This window comes from Chiroxiphia lanceolata, chromosome 5 (genome assembly GCF_009829145.1).
Source record: "Chiroxiphia lanceolata isolate bChiLan1 chromosome 5, bChiLan1.pri, whole genome shotgun sequence".
NCBI lineage: Eukaryota > Metazoa > Chordata > Aves > Passeriformes > Pipridae > Chiroxiphia > Chiroxiphia lanceolata.
In genome coordinates this window covers 14,541,099-14,556,057 of record NC_045641.1, presented here as the reverse complement: position 1 = coordinate 14,556,057, position 14,959 = coordinate 14,541,099, and positions in this window count along the sequence as shown.

Genomic DNA, 14,959 nt, shown 5'->3' with positions numbered 1-14,959 from the left:
ATGAAGATCTTTATTGGCGCAGTTGGGAGACTGTGTCTGCTCACTTCCCTTGTTCTCTGCACTGTTCTTTTTTCAGTTTCTGTGATTATGCCCCCTGAATGCTTCAGCAGCACTTTCTTTCTTTGTACTACATGTCTTGTTTCCTAGCCTGAATCTTGCTGCTCATTTGGTGACTGGTTAGAATTTTACTCCTTCTGGGTCTAAAAATGTCATGTATTCTCATATTTGCAAGAGACTTGGGCTCCTAACTCATACAAATTTTTTAGTGCCACATAATGTCTTTAGAGCTTGAATTACTTTTGAAAATGGATATCAGGTGATTTTGGACATCTTGCCCTGGGATTGTTGTTTAGCATTATTTACGTGGTGCATCTGCACAGTTCCAGCTGGATAGATCCTTCTGTACCTTGTACTTACCTACTCTGGGCAGTGTGATGCCCAATTCTAACACAGCTCTTCTGGATATTTTATGGTTTATATCTATTGTAGCAGCTTGTGATCCATATCTAAAACGTGTTTCTTACCTTGTTGCATCTTAGTTTCCTCGATAGTCAGTTGCAAAGAACTTTGTTAATTGTTGTTGAAAATCCATATCAAGGAAAAAAAGCAGTGGATAATAGCTGTTTGGGTTTGGGAGTTGCACTGATGTATCTTTGTTATCCTGAATCTGTAAATGTGTTCTGCTTTACCTGATGCTGAAATTATGGCTTGCTGGCCTGGATCATATTGCAGCATGCTTTTATGTTGAAAAGGTGTAAATCTGATTCTTGTGCAGTACACAAGTTCTAGTCATAAAGGTTTTATTATTATTTAAGAGTGATATGCTGAATAGATGACAAAAAAGTGTGCTAGAATTTGTATATAAGTACCGTTCTGAGTCAGATGATAACAGTCCTTTCTTTTGGCACAAGTACTTTATTCTCATTTCTTTATTCTATCAAGAACTGTTCTAAGGCTGTTATTCCTTTTCTGTGGTAAAGACTGACATCCACAAAATTAATTTTCCATTCAATGTCCTATTCTTAATGCTTATTTTTTCTCTCTTATTGTTGATTGCCATACAGCTTGCTTTGTTTTGTTATTTTTCTGTAATGACTTATTTAGGTTGGGTTTTGAGTTTTTTCGCCTTTCTTAACTCCATATTTCCGTTGTCAGGAAACAGTCTTACACATGGGACATTGTTGATCTCAATTTCTCCATTTTAGAATTACGTCCATAGAAAAATCTGGATTTTCCAGATTAATTATAGGTTGTTTCACTGTGCTTCCTCTTGTATTTGCAAAGATGAAGACCTTTGGAAGCAACAAAAAGGCGAGTATTTTTACACTGATATTAAAATATATTATACATAAACCATATATATAAAATTCTGTAACAGTATATATATATTTTGTATTTTTCTATGTAATGTATATATATTCATTTTTCAAGATGCAGAGTTCATGTTAGCATAGCACCCTGAGTACGGAAAAGTTAGCTACTTATGCCACGAAATAAGAATGTCTTATAAGATTCATTTGGGTTTGTGTAATTGTTAGGCATAAGTTATTTGTTCAGTAGTATTCCATGTTAGTTCAGCTGTTGACCTTTTCAGCACTGGAAGGTTCTGTACTCATGAGGAAATGTGTAAGTTACAGAATGCCCTTTAGCTATTTAGACTGAAACTGTATCTTCTTTTAGCTTTGCACAACAAGGTGATACCAAAGAAGAATTGCAAAAACAGCGCAATTCAACCAATTGCAAAATCATTCATATGTAGAGAAAGTATCCTTTTCATATCATAACAATAAATTTGGTTAAGTGATATAGCTAAATCATAGTCTTGGTGTATTATTGCACAGTTATTTCAGTGAAAAGAAAAAAAAAGTATTATCAGTTATTCTCAGGAACAAAATATGGCTGGTAAATTTAATAGTAATTCAAATAACATCAGTCTGACTCCGGATTTTCCCCATGGAGGTGATTTGTCCTCTAGTATAAACATCCATAGTTAACGGTGCTGCATCTCATAGTAGTTATTGGCAAAAGTTTAACTAACTGTAAAATTGAAGATTTTTTTTCATTTTCTTTAAAAATTGTAATATTGCTGTGAATTTAGTTTTCCCTGCATTAAAATTGTGCTTTGACTACTCTGAGAATTTGAGAGATTTCTGTTTTTGTAAAATATTCTTAGCTCTAAGTTGGCAATTGCTACTGAGTTCTAGTGAGGGTTTCCATATTATGGAAAGGCTTTTGGAAGTTCTGGCATCATATCATTTGCATTGCTTTGAACATACAAAGAAAAAAGCCACCTGCTTGCATTGTGTGAGCTTGTGCAAGTGTGCCTGAAAGAACATTGATTCCCAAAGTTGGAAAGTAGTTTAGCACGGTAGCTGGAACGTGCTGGAGCTGGAGTCCTTACCCTGTGTGGCTGTAGAATGAGGAAGTATTGCCTTGTGGTTTGAAGTCCCAGATGGTTGCTTTCTTTGCTTTCATCAAGATATTTTGTATGTTGGAAGAAGGTTTTGGTATTATTCCCTGCTGCTGTGTGGCTGTGTCTCCAAGTCGTAGCTCCTGACAGCTCTGTGCTAGTGCATCACAGATCAACATCGGTATAGACGTGTCAGTAAGCTTTCTGCCTGGCTTATTATAGTGCACTGGATTCACTGGTAGCTGAGCTTAAAATGCAGAGTTTAAACTTCAGGATCTGGTTCAGGATTCTCCATCAGATATCCTTGTTGGTGTGAATGTCATGCCTAGCCAAGTATGTGGGATGGGCAGCCGGAGCAGCACTAGATACCCCGTTACAATCCCCTGATGCAGGGGTTGGGTTACAAACCTTCCTGCTGTAACATCAATTCCCTTATGTGGAATTGCTAATTTAAAACAAAGTGACAAAAGACGAGGGTTTTCTGTAGAGTTGTTCATCAGAGATCTTGGATGGACTTTGCTTCTAGTAATTTTTTAAAATTGGAAGGGAGTACCATTTTCTTTTAATTAAGATAAACTGTTCAGATGGCATGCCTAGTAGTGACAATTCTTCTAGCTGAAATTAAGAGACAAGTCTTATGATCTAAATTGCCCGTTAGTAAAGAGTGAACACAACATGAAGAGGTATCACATAAATTGTGTCCCTTTAATTTCGTTAAGATCACCCACAGTGTAAGGTTTACTACTAGGGTGACTTTATACATTGCAGTTTTGCTCAGCTCCTTGGCTGGTTTGATTTGAAGAGCTACAAAAACCATGTGAAAAAGATCCAGTAGGCTTACTACCCTTAAAATCAAAGTTCAGTGACCACACACAGTAACTCTGCATGTTTCCACATAATTGCAGTGACATGAGCATACTTTGCTTTCTTCTGACAACAAAATAAAATCTATGGATGGTAGTTAGATTCCCTTTCTTGTTGTGAATGACAGATCTAAGTGGTTAAAACCATGTCAGCCCCTGCATCCGGTTCAAATGTAGGAACTGTTGTTCACATCAGTCTGATAGAGGTGAACTAAGTTAGTGCAGTGTGTTGGATTCACATTTACTCTGCTAAAAAAAGTACTCGATTGATGTGCATGTTGATCTAAATTGAGATTTATGTTGGTATCATGTTCAGTTTATTTTCTTTCTTCCTCTCTTGTTTGGGTTCAGTCATTTTCATAATCTGTATCCATAACATAGTTTAATTTTTTTAATTGATTATTGAAAAATACCTCTTATTTTCTTCAGTGAATAAGTGAAATGTAATACCCATCATATTTTCTGGGGTTTTTAAAAACATATATATTGTAGCTCTAGAGTCTAACATAAATACCTAAACTATGTTAAAATGCATGCATATGCATGCATATGAAGAGCTAATTTTGTCTGTGAAGCCTTTCAAATATCAAGGGTTTTTGTGCCTAAACCATAGTTTCGGGTTTTTTCCATCTTCTAAAGTATTTTTAACTTCACTGCATAATTGTTGTCTTTGAAATCACTTACTGTAATACTGAAGCAAACCAGAGCTTGTATGAAAAATGCTTTCATTTGCTGTTTTTTGGGAGAAGGCTGAGAGCAATAGTGTCAGTGGTATGTCTGAGAAAGGAAATACTGTTTTGTTTTGTATGTGGTTGATACCTGGAAGTGGCTTTGCAGTCATTAGGCTTGAAGTCTACATTTTGTTTTGCTAATAAAATCCTGAGAAATTGAAAGTGGTTGAAAGTGTCACATTTTTATTACACTGATGGATGATGAACAAATACGTTTATGGAGAAAAAACTTGTCAAATTCTTCATCAGCCTTCACTGATGGTCTGTGTAATGAATTAAAACATATAGGTAAAATGAGTTGCAGTGATAGGAGCTATGAAGTGTAGTTGGAGTAAGAAGGAGGAAGAATGATTTGCATTATTTCTTGTACCTTTCAAGGTGAGAAGCTTCACTATTGCTAGGTAGGCTGGCAACTCTTCAAATTGATAGCTTTGGTTAGGAGCTCCTGGAGGAGCAGTGGAAGATGGAATATAGCAACTGAAACAACCGATCAACAGGAAAACCACGTGAGTTATTACAGACTGACTCTGCCTGTTACCATGCTGTCTTTCTAAAAAAGAAATTGCTGTTCTGATACGAGTAGAGGTCTTTTCTAGTTCTCATTCTTTCCACAGTAGATATGGTGCCCAGTGAGAAATTACTCTGTCTGAGAGACAACTGGATATCGAGAACATTATTTCTCTTATTAATCAAGCAGATTAGTTTTAATGTGAGGAAAGAATGAAAGGAAAGGAGAGTCTGCCCTTTGAAAGTGGTTACTATTTTAAGCTTGCTGGTGGTTAGATTGGAAATGGTTTTCTTTAAAGTTGTTTAATGTTGTAATATCTTTTCTGCTGTCTTGCTCTTGAAGAAGAAAGAAAAACTCAGCCAGCCTTTGCTGTTCCCCCCCACCAGGGCAATTATTTTTTTACCTGCAATTTTTTCATATATTCGTCAGAAACTTATTTTGTTCACCGCCATCAAAAAATTCTAGGCATCTACCTATTTATTGGATTCTCGCTGATACCCTATTTAACACTCCCACTCCAAAATCTTTAAGCTGGCATTATCACAATAAGCAATACAGGTCTAGGGTAGAATACTTCAATGGGGATTTTCCGGTGGTTTTTGAGTGCATCTGTATGTAAGGACTCTATGGCTCTCAGTTAAATGCATACCCTGATAAATGTTACAGGCTGTGATGATAGCAAGTACTTCAGACAGTTTGTGAGAGTATAAAAGCCACTCTCAGTAATCTTGAAGCCTGTAGGCAAAGCAGGTATTGCAGTGTACTTTGTGGCAATAAAGATTGATATTAGACACAGAAGTTTTGTTTGTATTCAGTACCCTTAATCTAGAGCAAATTTATATGGACAGTTAGAGACAGTGGATGAACATTTAAACTAAGGATTTTAGCTGCTTGTCCAATGTCCATGACCGCAGTACCTGAGCATCCTGTATCTGCTTCATAGTTTCTCTTCGTATTATTCTGTTTTGTAGAAAAACAGTTCAGTTATGTGCTAGAAGCCTAGGGCGGATCTGGAAAGTCTGTCTCTATTTCATGAATCTATCCAGTCTCTATAATACAAGACCAATTTCTTTTTGAAGAATGCACAGACTATAGAAATTTTTCACATTTATTCTCTTAGCAGGTCTTTAAGCACAGATTTTTTATGTCTAACTAGACAAAGAAAGTTAAACCAAGGCAATGCTTTGGAGTAATAAGGAGAGAATTGGGTTTTGAGTGGAAAAATAATTCATGTATCTATCTCTCAAGACATTATTTTTTCTAAAGTAAAGTAATGTATTGGCAAAGTCAGAATATAAATTATTTCTTGCACTAACTTTACTTCTATCTAAATTGCTTTAAGCCCTCAACTGCATTGGAAGGGGGGTAGGAGAGTGAAACAAACCTCCAAAACATGCAAATAATTAATGAGATTTTAAAAAACGTATTGATGAAACACTATAGAATTCTCTACTTCGTCATCCAGCTTTTTGAAATTAAACCCTCCCCTCCCACATCTCTAAGGAAACAGGCCTTGCAGTATGCATGGAAGATTATTAAACACAGGACAAAAATACAGAAACCTGTTTGGAGAATATTTCACCTGGATTTTGACTTTGGGGAGTTGTTGCTTCCACCATCAATTAGTAATTTAAGGGTAAATATAGTTGATAAACAAAACCTATAAACATATAGGTCCTATATGTTAAACAAATCAATATTATGAATGGAACAAACTGGTTATAGTGCTTTTATGTTTGGTTTTTTGGGTTATGCTATCCTAAAAAAACCTTTTCATTATTATGTAGGTGCTTTGTATTTTGGTGCATTTCTGCTTCTCTTATCCTTCCCAATGCCACCTGTATCTTACATGTTCGTGTGATGTGGCAGGAGGAAGAAGAAAAGACGCCTATTTAGGATGAGCCAGGCATGGAGTTAGTAGCATGAATATTTGATGAGAACTAAAGGAGTCTCACGCAAGGACAGGGAAGTTGTGAGAATTGCTGTAAGGGTGACTGAGCTGCCCTTCAGATTTCTTTATATAGGCTTCATATAGATCATTTTTTTAATGATCTTTTTCTATAAATGGACTAAGAGTGTTGAATTTTATGATCGCTTTTGTACAAATCTGCTAAGAGCTTGACTTGTAAACCTTGCTTTAAGTTTTTGGGGTTTTGAAAAAATTCTTCAGCAATATCAATATTTCTTCACTTTGGTATCACAGTGTAATTCTGTTGGGTACAATTGCCATGTATGGCAATTTGCTGGATAGCATCCTGTGATCAGCTGGGCACAAAATTGCCTTGAGTAGATTTGCACATCCACAACACAAAGAAATGAGAATGAAAATGGGATTGATCCCAAAAATTTCATGGACCAGCAGCTGCAGAGAGAACTGTGGACTGTAGAGAGTCCACATAAAATTGCTAATCTGTAATTTTAAATCTTTGTTTAAATCTGTGATTACGATGCAAAGTTTATTTTTCGCTTTCTGTGCTTGCCTGAAAGCGTCTGTATTTTCAAAGTATGTTTTAAGATTGCCGAGAGCTGCTAGTTGATGATGAAGAAATGAATTCACCAAATCACTAATCTTTTTAATTTTTTAGATTCTTTTTAGAAATACATCCAGCTGATATAATTTAATATTCTGTTTTTGTGCAGAATCTTGGCTAATGCATCTGTTGAATGAATAAATAAATGGGAAGAAATGCAGTTTTAATTCTGGCAAAACCTATTTTTATTTTTTGCTTGTAAAGTTGGCAGTAATATTCTACTCTGGGATAGCATTATTGGTTACTGACACAGTGGAATAATAGTAGCAGTTAGAAATAAATTTGAATGTAGTTGAATTTTTTAGCTTGAGCTTTTATTTATTATTTTTGAGTAATTTTAGCACCTGCAAAATAATACAAGATTCTGGTTTCTCGTTTGACAAATATTATACATTCACAGATTAATGTATAGCTTCTAATCTCCACTGATTACTCTTATCTAGGAAGTGCTTGTTAGATGTTAAAGCTGTGAACACTGAGCAGGTCATAGATTGGGCCAGCCTGTTCTTTGACTGAGGCTCAAGAAAGCAGCCAGGCAGCTATTGTTTTACCCTCTGAAAAAATGTATTCCTTTGACTGCCTTTTGTCTTTTGAATTCCTACTGAGTTAGTCATTTATTTATTTGGTTTGATATTTGAATGATATTTGAACTTTTAATGAGGAAATTCTGTTATGCTGCTTGTGAGAGAAGAAAATTGTATCCAAGTAGTTTTACTTGCAGTACCCAACTCTTTGCTGTTCAGTTTAGCTGATAAATACTGGGCTGCTCAAAATGCCTGCTGTGTCCACCTCCCAAGGCCTTCTCAACACTGTTCTGGATCCTCTACCAAACCTGGGATTTTGGGGTGCTGATTCAGCTGGCACAAAACACTCTGGGTTGCTCTTGAGGAAATCTGTGATTGCTTGACTTGATTAAAACTGCTGTCACCACTGCCACTGACAGGCAGCGCTCACTGCGGGGCTGACTTGTACAGCTGAACAGTGTGCACAGACTTGTTATCCTGGAGCTCCTGTGATACCTATACCATGGATATATTTTGTGTGAATGTGTATATGTATATAAAAAAGTATACAATATTTATAAAATTGACTTAATTCTCTAGAAGTGGTATGAATTTGCACTCTTTCTGACAACAGAAACAGTTTAAGTGTTGCATTCTCCTAATGGAGATTCTCCAGTGCGTAATGCATTCTCCAAAGTGGAATCCTACTTGCAAAAAGGTACCAAGAAGGAATGCTGAATTTAAGATAATTTACCCTTTGCCCAGAGGCTTTCCAAAATGAGCTTTTCTCCAAGGATGGGCCTGCTACAATGGCGATGGAAAAATAAGTTCAAGCCATAGTTTGAGTGGATTTTGACTCTGGTTTTATTTATTTGCACAATGGTGATAATTTTTTCTCCTCTCTTCCAATTACCAAAGTCTTTCTTTTGGCATTTCTTCTGCTTAAATATGTCAGAAGTAATATCATTATCTGTGTGAGGATTGGGAAGGAGAAAAGACAGACACAAATCTATTTACAATACTAGAATCAATCTCTGCTGAAATTTAGATTTTTGTACAAATGGAGTAATGTCATTCCTGTCTTTTTATGTTTTTAATCTGAAATAATATCATAGAATCATAGAATCATTAAGATTGGAAAAGACCACCAAGATCATCAAGTCCAACCTTTGACCAAACACCACCATATCAGCTAAGCTACAGCACTAAGTGCCACATCTGGTTGTTTCTTGAACACTTCCAGGGATGGTGACTTTACTACCTCCCTGGGCAGCCTGTTCCAATGCCTGACCACCCTTTCATTAAAGTAATCCTTCGGGATTTGGAATTTTCACTTGTGTAACCAAGCTGGTTCCTAAAGTTTAAAAAAATTACATAGTTGAAAGCATAAGAAAGTTCTTTTCTTCACCTTTCCCACTTTGGTAGACTTCATAACTCTCCATTTCTTCTCATGGGTAGAAATAAGTCAAAGGAAAAGAAACCTGGGGAAAAATGAATTAATCGGCTGGGCATGGATGAATCATTGGACAAAATCCCAGGACAGTATTAGTTAGGAGACAAAGAATGATGCTTCTGTTACAGCACTGTTCACAGGACTCGTGTGGTAACTGGGTTTAAATGTGAACTTGTTACTTGGACAACTTACTTGGTGTTCAACTTCTTCCCTTTATAAAAATGCTTAAAATGGTAGCCAAAAATGCTGTAAGATCCAGAGATGGGAACTGTAGGCAAGTGCTGTCTTCTAAAAGTTATTAAAAAAATGCAGTCTCTATCGTGTTTGAGCAATTTTACAAACTGCAACCTTGCATGATGAATGAAAAGTAGTAGGAAAAATCATTTCACTTTCAAGCTTCATGCATCAAATGCTCTTTTAAGTCTCATGAGAAAGTGCTGTAGCAATTGCATCTGAATGTGGTGCTTTCCTTTCCTTAACTGTTTAAAAGGTGAACATCATTGGCTGTGTAAATATACAGCTTTAAAGACCTGAGGAAAAACTACTGTGAAAAACAAAATCTGGGTAGACTCAAATACTGCAACTTCAAGACAAGATTTTAAACAGAATGTGCTAGAACTAGTTTTAAGTAATTCTCCCTTAATAATAATGAAATATACAAATCTCCATGGTACCCCACCACCTTTGTGGAGAAAATGGCAGTAAGGAAAAAATTTCCACCGCTCAAAGGATCTTTTCAAGTTACAATTGTTAAGAAAAAAATTAACAGTCCATGAAACTCACATAAAATTTCTCTTTCATTATTTATTAAATATTAACTTGTTTGAAATGTAGACTGTCCTTCATCATTACCTACAGAGTAGCACTTTACTCATACTTGAAGAAGGAAACATCTGAATGTAAACCATTCTGTGTAGTTGCACGTGGTTTTAAAATTATCTGAAAACATTATATTTTCTCTGGCTCTTTTTAGGCTTTCCTTGCTTGAACTTATGTTAAAGTAAGCATGACTGAAGAAGTGGTGTTGAAGTCATGCTCTCCTTTCTGTTTATAATCTAGATATGATCTTTGATACATCAAAAAATATTAATTATTGCACTAGTACCCATAATTGCTAGAATGAATTCTCTGCTGTCTGCCTCAGGCTTAAAAACCTGCTTTTGTAGTTGCTCATGGTAATATAAGAAATGAAATTATAATTCTGCCATTGTGAATATAATGAATGCTGCTCCTATCTGTATTACCAAGGCACACACATTTCTCTGGTGAAATGTAAAGCATGATGTTGACTTTCTAGTAAAAAAGTAAGTATTACAGGTAATTCTCTTATTGGTGTGTGCAAAATGTGAATAAATCGGATCTATGGTAGAATTTTCTTTATTTAAAGTTTCTGTCATACTGTTATATGATCTGGTTCTCAGACTGAACGTACCAGGCTGGATTTTGAATCAATTAGAGCATTTTTAGGTCTGGAGAAGTTTATTTTTAATGTCCAAGGGAATTCAATAGGCAAAGATATCTGAGAGTTTCTGCTTTATGTTTATTATAACTATATGTCATCTTGGACAAATCCTTTTTTACCTTCATTTGTGGACGGGTTAAATAAATTGGCAGCTTGCTTAGGTTCAGACAGAATCTAAGAAAAGCAAAAAGAAAAGGCAGTTCTGCCTTGGAACATTACTGCAGTCCTTTCACCCATCTGTGAATTGCAGTGAATGACACTTTTTTTTTTCTTTTTGATCTGAAGCTTTATTTATAAAATAATGGTCTGCTGTTCTATAGCAGCACAGAAATCAGGGTTATGAGGCTCATTCAAAGAAAGGGTAGATGGAAAGAAGAACTGGTATACATACCTGTAGAAGGAAAATAGTTATGCTGCTCAGTTTCCCTGGATAAGTGATCCCACTTGAGAAGGCACGAGTGCAGTGGTCCCACTCCTAGGGAAGTTCTCTGAATTCTTGCTTGGAAAATAACAAGTCGTTGAACTCCTGTGAATTTCTGTGCTCGGGCTTCTGTTTCTAGCCCCAGTTTCAGGTTTGAAAGTCTGAGCTGTGAAAGTTTTGGTTCACCAGTTTCGCAAATTCTGAAGTGCTACTTATTTAAGGCAGGCTGAGGTAGTTGCACCAATGTATTATGTAATGTTATACTCAAAAAGATTCTCCCCACCAAGGTACTCAAAACAGAATTTGGTTTACATTGCTGTGTTGTAACACATAACAGGTGACCTACTTTTGTACTTTCTACAAGGGAACATGAAGAACAACATTATATTTATGTGCTTTGAGCTCTTCCTACACATTTCTCTGTCCTTTCTTTCTTTAGGTTTTTCTTCCTTTTTTTGTATTCTATGCCCAGAAATGAGAGATTGAAATAAAACAACAGTTTTTTCATTTGATTGGTGTACAAAATGTGCATAAATTTCTGTATAATGTAATCCTAAATATTCATTTTCACATTTCTTTGAAAATAAAGAGAAATTTTTTTTTCACATCTGTGTCTTACAAATACCTCTGTAATTGTTTGAATTTTAGAGGGTTTTATATATCTCATATAATTTTTTTAAAAATTTTAAAGAAATTTTTGGGTCTTTTTATTTAGTTTTTAGGTTTTTTTTTCCTTGGCAAGGGAGGAACTTGACTTTTACATGATTGACTGTGAAAAATGTATTATTAAAATTGATACATGCAAAATGCTGTTAAATGTATAGTTTAAATTACACTTTTCCCCTTACAATGGCCTTTTCTACTTTGTAATAAAACATACTATTGTAACCAAGTCAGATAGCATAAAATTTTCAGGCAGTAATGTTTTTCAGATTCGTGGCATCTGTTCAATTGGCGTTTATGGAGCACTTTTAGATACTGAGATGAATGAGGCTGTGAGATGTGTGTGTGAGATGGCACTGTTCGAAGGAGCAGCATCTCTAAATAAATGCATCTTGGACTTTTATAAATTCAGTTGTACACAAATCATCCTAAGTAAAATAGCCTATGAAAAGCAAAACATAAGCATTAAATTCCTTGGATGCCTTTTATTGAGAAAGCAGGTTTGATAAAGGCACAATATGTTGCAGGCTTTATTTCACAGTTCTGCCAACACGAATCCAATCTGAGCTAGAGCACAGCTGCTATTCCTGCCAGTCCTCCTCTCTCTCCTGATGGAGCTTGATCAGCGTTCTTTGTTTTCTATGTTCTCTTAAAACGAATGCTGTTTAATGATCATCGCTAATGAATTAGTGATGTCCTGTTCAGGGACTGTTATTTATAGGGTACTTCCCCCCAGCATTAAAATATTCTTTACTGACACAGTATAGGGTAAGGTAAGGAGGAAAAATAGATGTGAAGTTGAAGAATGATTGTGATGGATAGAAATACATAGAGAAAACTAGATGTTCTTACAACAATTGTGCTATTCTTTTTATCCCTGTAACACAGTTACTCCTCCTCCGCCCCCCACACAACAGATTTGTAATGAAAGAATAGAATCTTGTGCAGGCTGCAACTCCCAGAGGTAAAACCCACAGTACTAGACTTCCATCTGTATAGCCTATTTTGTTTCAGAGAGATTTCATTTAGTTTTCCTTGGTTAAATTAGTCTGAAATGCTGTCTTTGCAAGTTCATTAAAATTATTCTATAATGGGCGTCTACTGTAATTTTCGTAGTTTTATATTCAGTTTCTTGGTGATGGTTCTTGCTATTTACCTGATGTTCTTGTCATCCTTTCTGCCATGTCCTGATGTCTGTCATGTTCTCTTGCCTTTGCACTCGCCTTCATGGCCAGTAGTGTTACTCCTGACCTGTTCTCCATAGAAGTCTCTTTCTCCCTCCTCTCCCACCCCCATAATAAAATATTGGAGTAAAAAAAAGTCACCTGTTTTAGTTACTTGTAATTGGAGTGGGGAAAGGAATCCTCTTTGGTTGAATAATATATTTTTAGAGAATTTAAGAAGATTATTTCACCAGAATACTTATCTGTAATGTTCACGTTTACCAAACATAGCCCTTACTGATTAGTAAAGGCTTTTATCTGCTTGGAGAAACCTGGATTTGAACTAAAGCTATACATGTTAAAAAAACCCCAAGCTTCCCAGGGAAGGGGATAGTGCTTGGTTTTGTTTTTACTCTTCAACCAGCATGTTAAACTGTACCGAATCAATACTTTGAATCAATACACAAGTATTGGATAGTTTCTTAAGAGCAGTTAGGAACATAGGAGGCCTAATTCTGATGAGATCTGTGCACGTGGATCGTTTAATAACCTACACACCTACAGAGGCAAGTAAAGCTGCAGTGCCAAATGTAGGACTGGGCGCAGGCTGGTGAGAACTTTGCTCTCCTGGCACCGAGCGAGCACTGCATCATTGCTCCACAGACCAGGAGTGCTCCAGGGGTTAGGGACTTCTGCTCTTCTCTGGCTTGTAAAACAGTGAAGCATTATCCCTCTCCTTTGCCAAGTAATAAATCCCTCTCCCTCTAAAACATGAGTAAATAGCTGAATTAGGTAAGTGAATTACTATGAATATACATAGGATCCACCTAAGCTACTTTTGTGAAGGGCAGTGATCGAGCAATTGAAGAAGACTGATAACAGGTATTATCTGAATAATCTGAATTTGTCTAATTTCCATTTAAAAGTTCCTTTACTTTTCCCACTCACAGTTTACCTTTACTGAAGGTATTTGTTTCAATACCGGATAATCTGACACTTTTTCTTCCAAGTTTGTTACTTTGTTCAATTCTGTTTTCTGAAGAATTTCCACTTCTGATTTGAAATTTTTCAGTGCTTTTACCACAACTAATTTGTGCATTAACTTCTTTATATGTTGTAGGCATATGCTAATTAGTGCTAATTAGTTACTGAGTAAATGGAAATCCGAATACATGCTAACTGCTGACTAAGATGGTGAAAACTTGATGTCAGTACAAACCAAAATTTTACAGAGTTCTGTATTTTATTGCTTTAATGTAGAGATTCATACACACAGTGGATTAAAGATCGGCTTCAGTCTCTGGTTAACTGATACAAATTGTTCTTCTGTGATTCTTTTCTCCTTGCATCTCTGCCATTTACAGGTACTTGTTCCTTACATAGGTGCTGATGAACATGTATCCAGGGGAGCGAGGCGCTTATGGTGAATGATGGCTGAAAGCTAGAGGGGTCACCTTCAGGGGAATGCATGTGTGGCTGTAGAGGAGGGAAGGAGATGACATAGCTGGGAGATGAGGAAGGGAGAGAACCATGGCAGCTGGAATTCAAATTGTTAGCATAAACTGGTGTGGAACTGAATCACAACAGACTTGGGTCTGGTACCGGATCTCAGTATCTTCCCTTTCTTAAAATCTGTATTAAGGTCAGATTATGTACAAGTAAGTGTCTGAGTCATTACTGTTCCCTGTTTCCCCTGGAGGTCTCTGAAGACTTGGCAAATTCCAGAGGGGTGAGAAAAAGCTGACCTTATGACACAACTCAGAAAGAGTAAATGGAGTGACTCTTAACCTGGGCCAGTTGAACATTTGCTTATGACAGAATAATTTTTGACTAATGCTACGGGACATAACGAGTAAAAAGAACAATCTGCAATCTAATCAGATTTCCTGGAAATAATTTCTTCCAATTAAATTTTGCTTTATCTCTGTTGTGATAGCATTCTTTAACACTGCACATAGATATGAGGTGATCTGCATGCTGTGGATTGAGATTGCCATGGTATCTGTTATGATTTTAAATACATTTTTCTAAATGTGAATGAGAAAATTAAAGAAATGAATTTTACATGGACTCAGACAAGAATTGAGCAGAGCCATTTTGCGAACAAAGCATGTATCTTCCTTTTTTCGCCCTTTGTCATTAATTTCTGTAACTACAAATGGAAAGAGTTTAACAAAAGGTAGTAAACTAATTTGATTTTTTAATACTGCTTTAATACTGTTGAATTCTGTTGGTGAATTTTGAAGTCTTA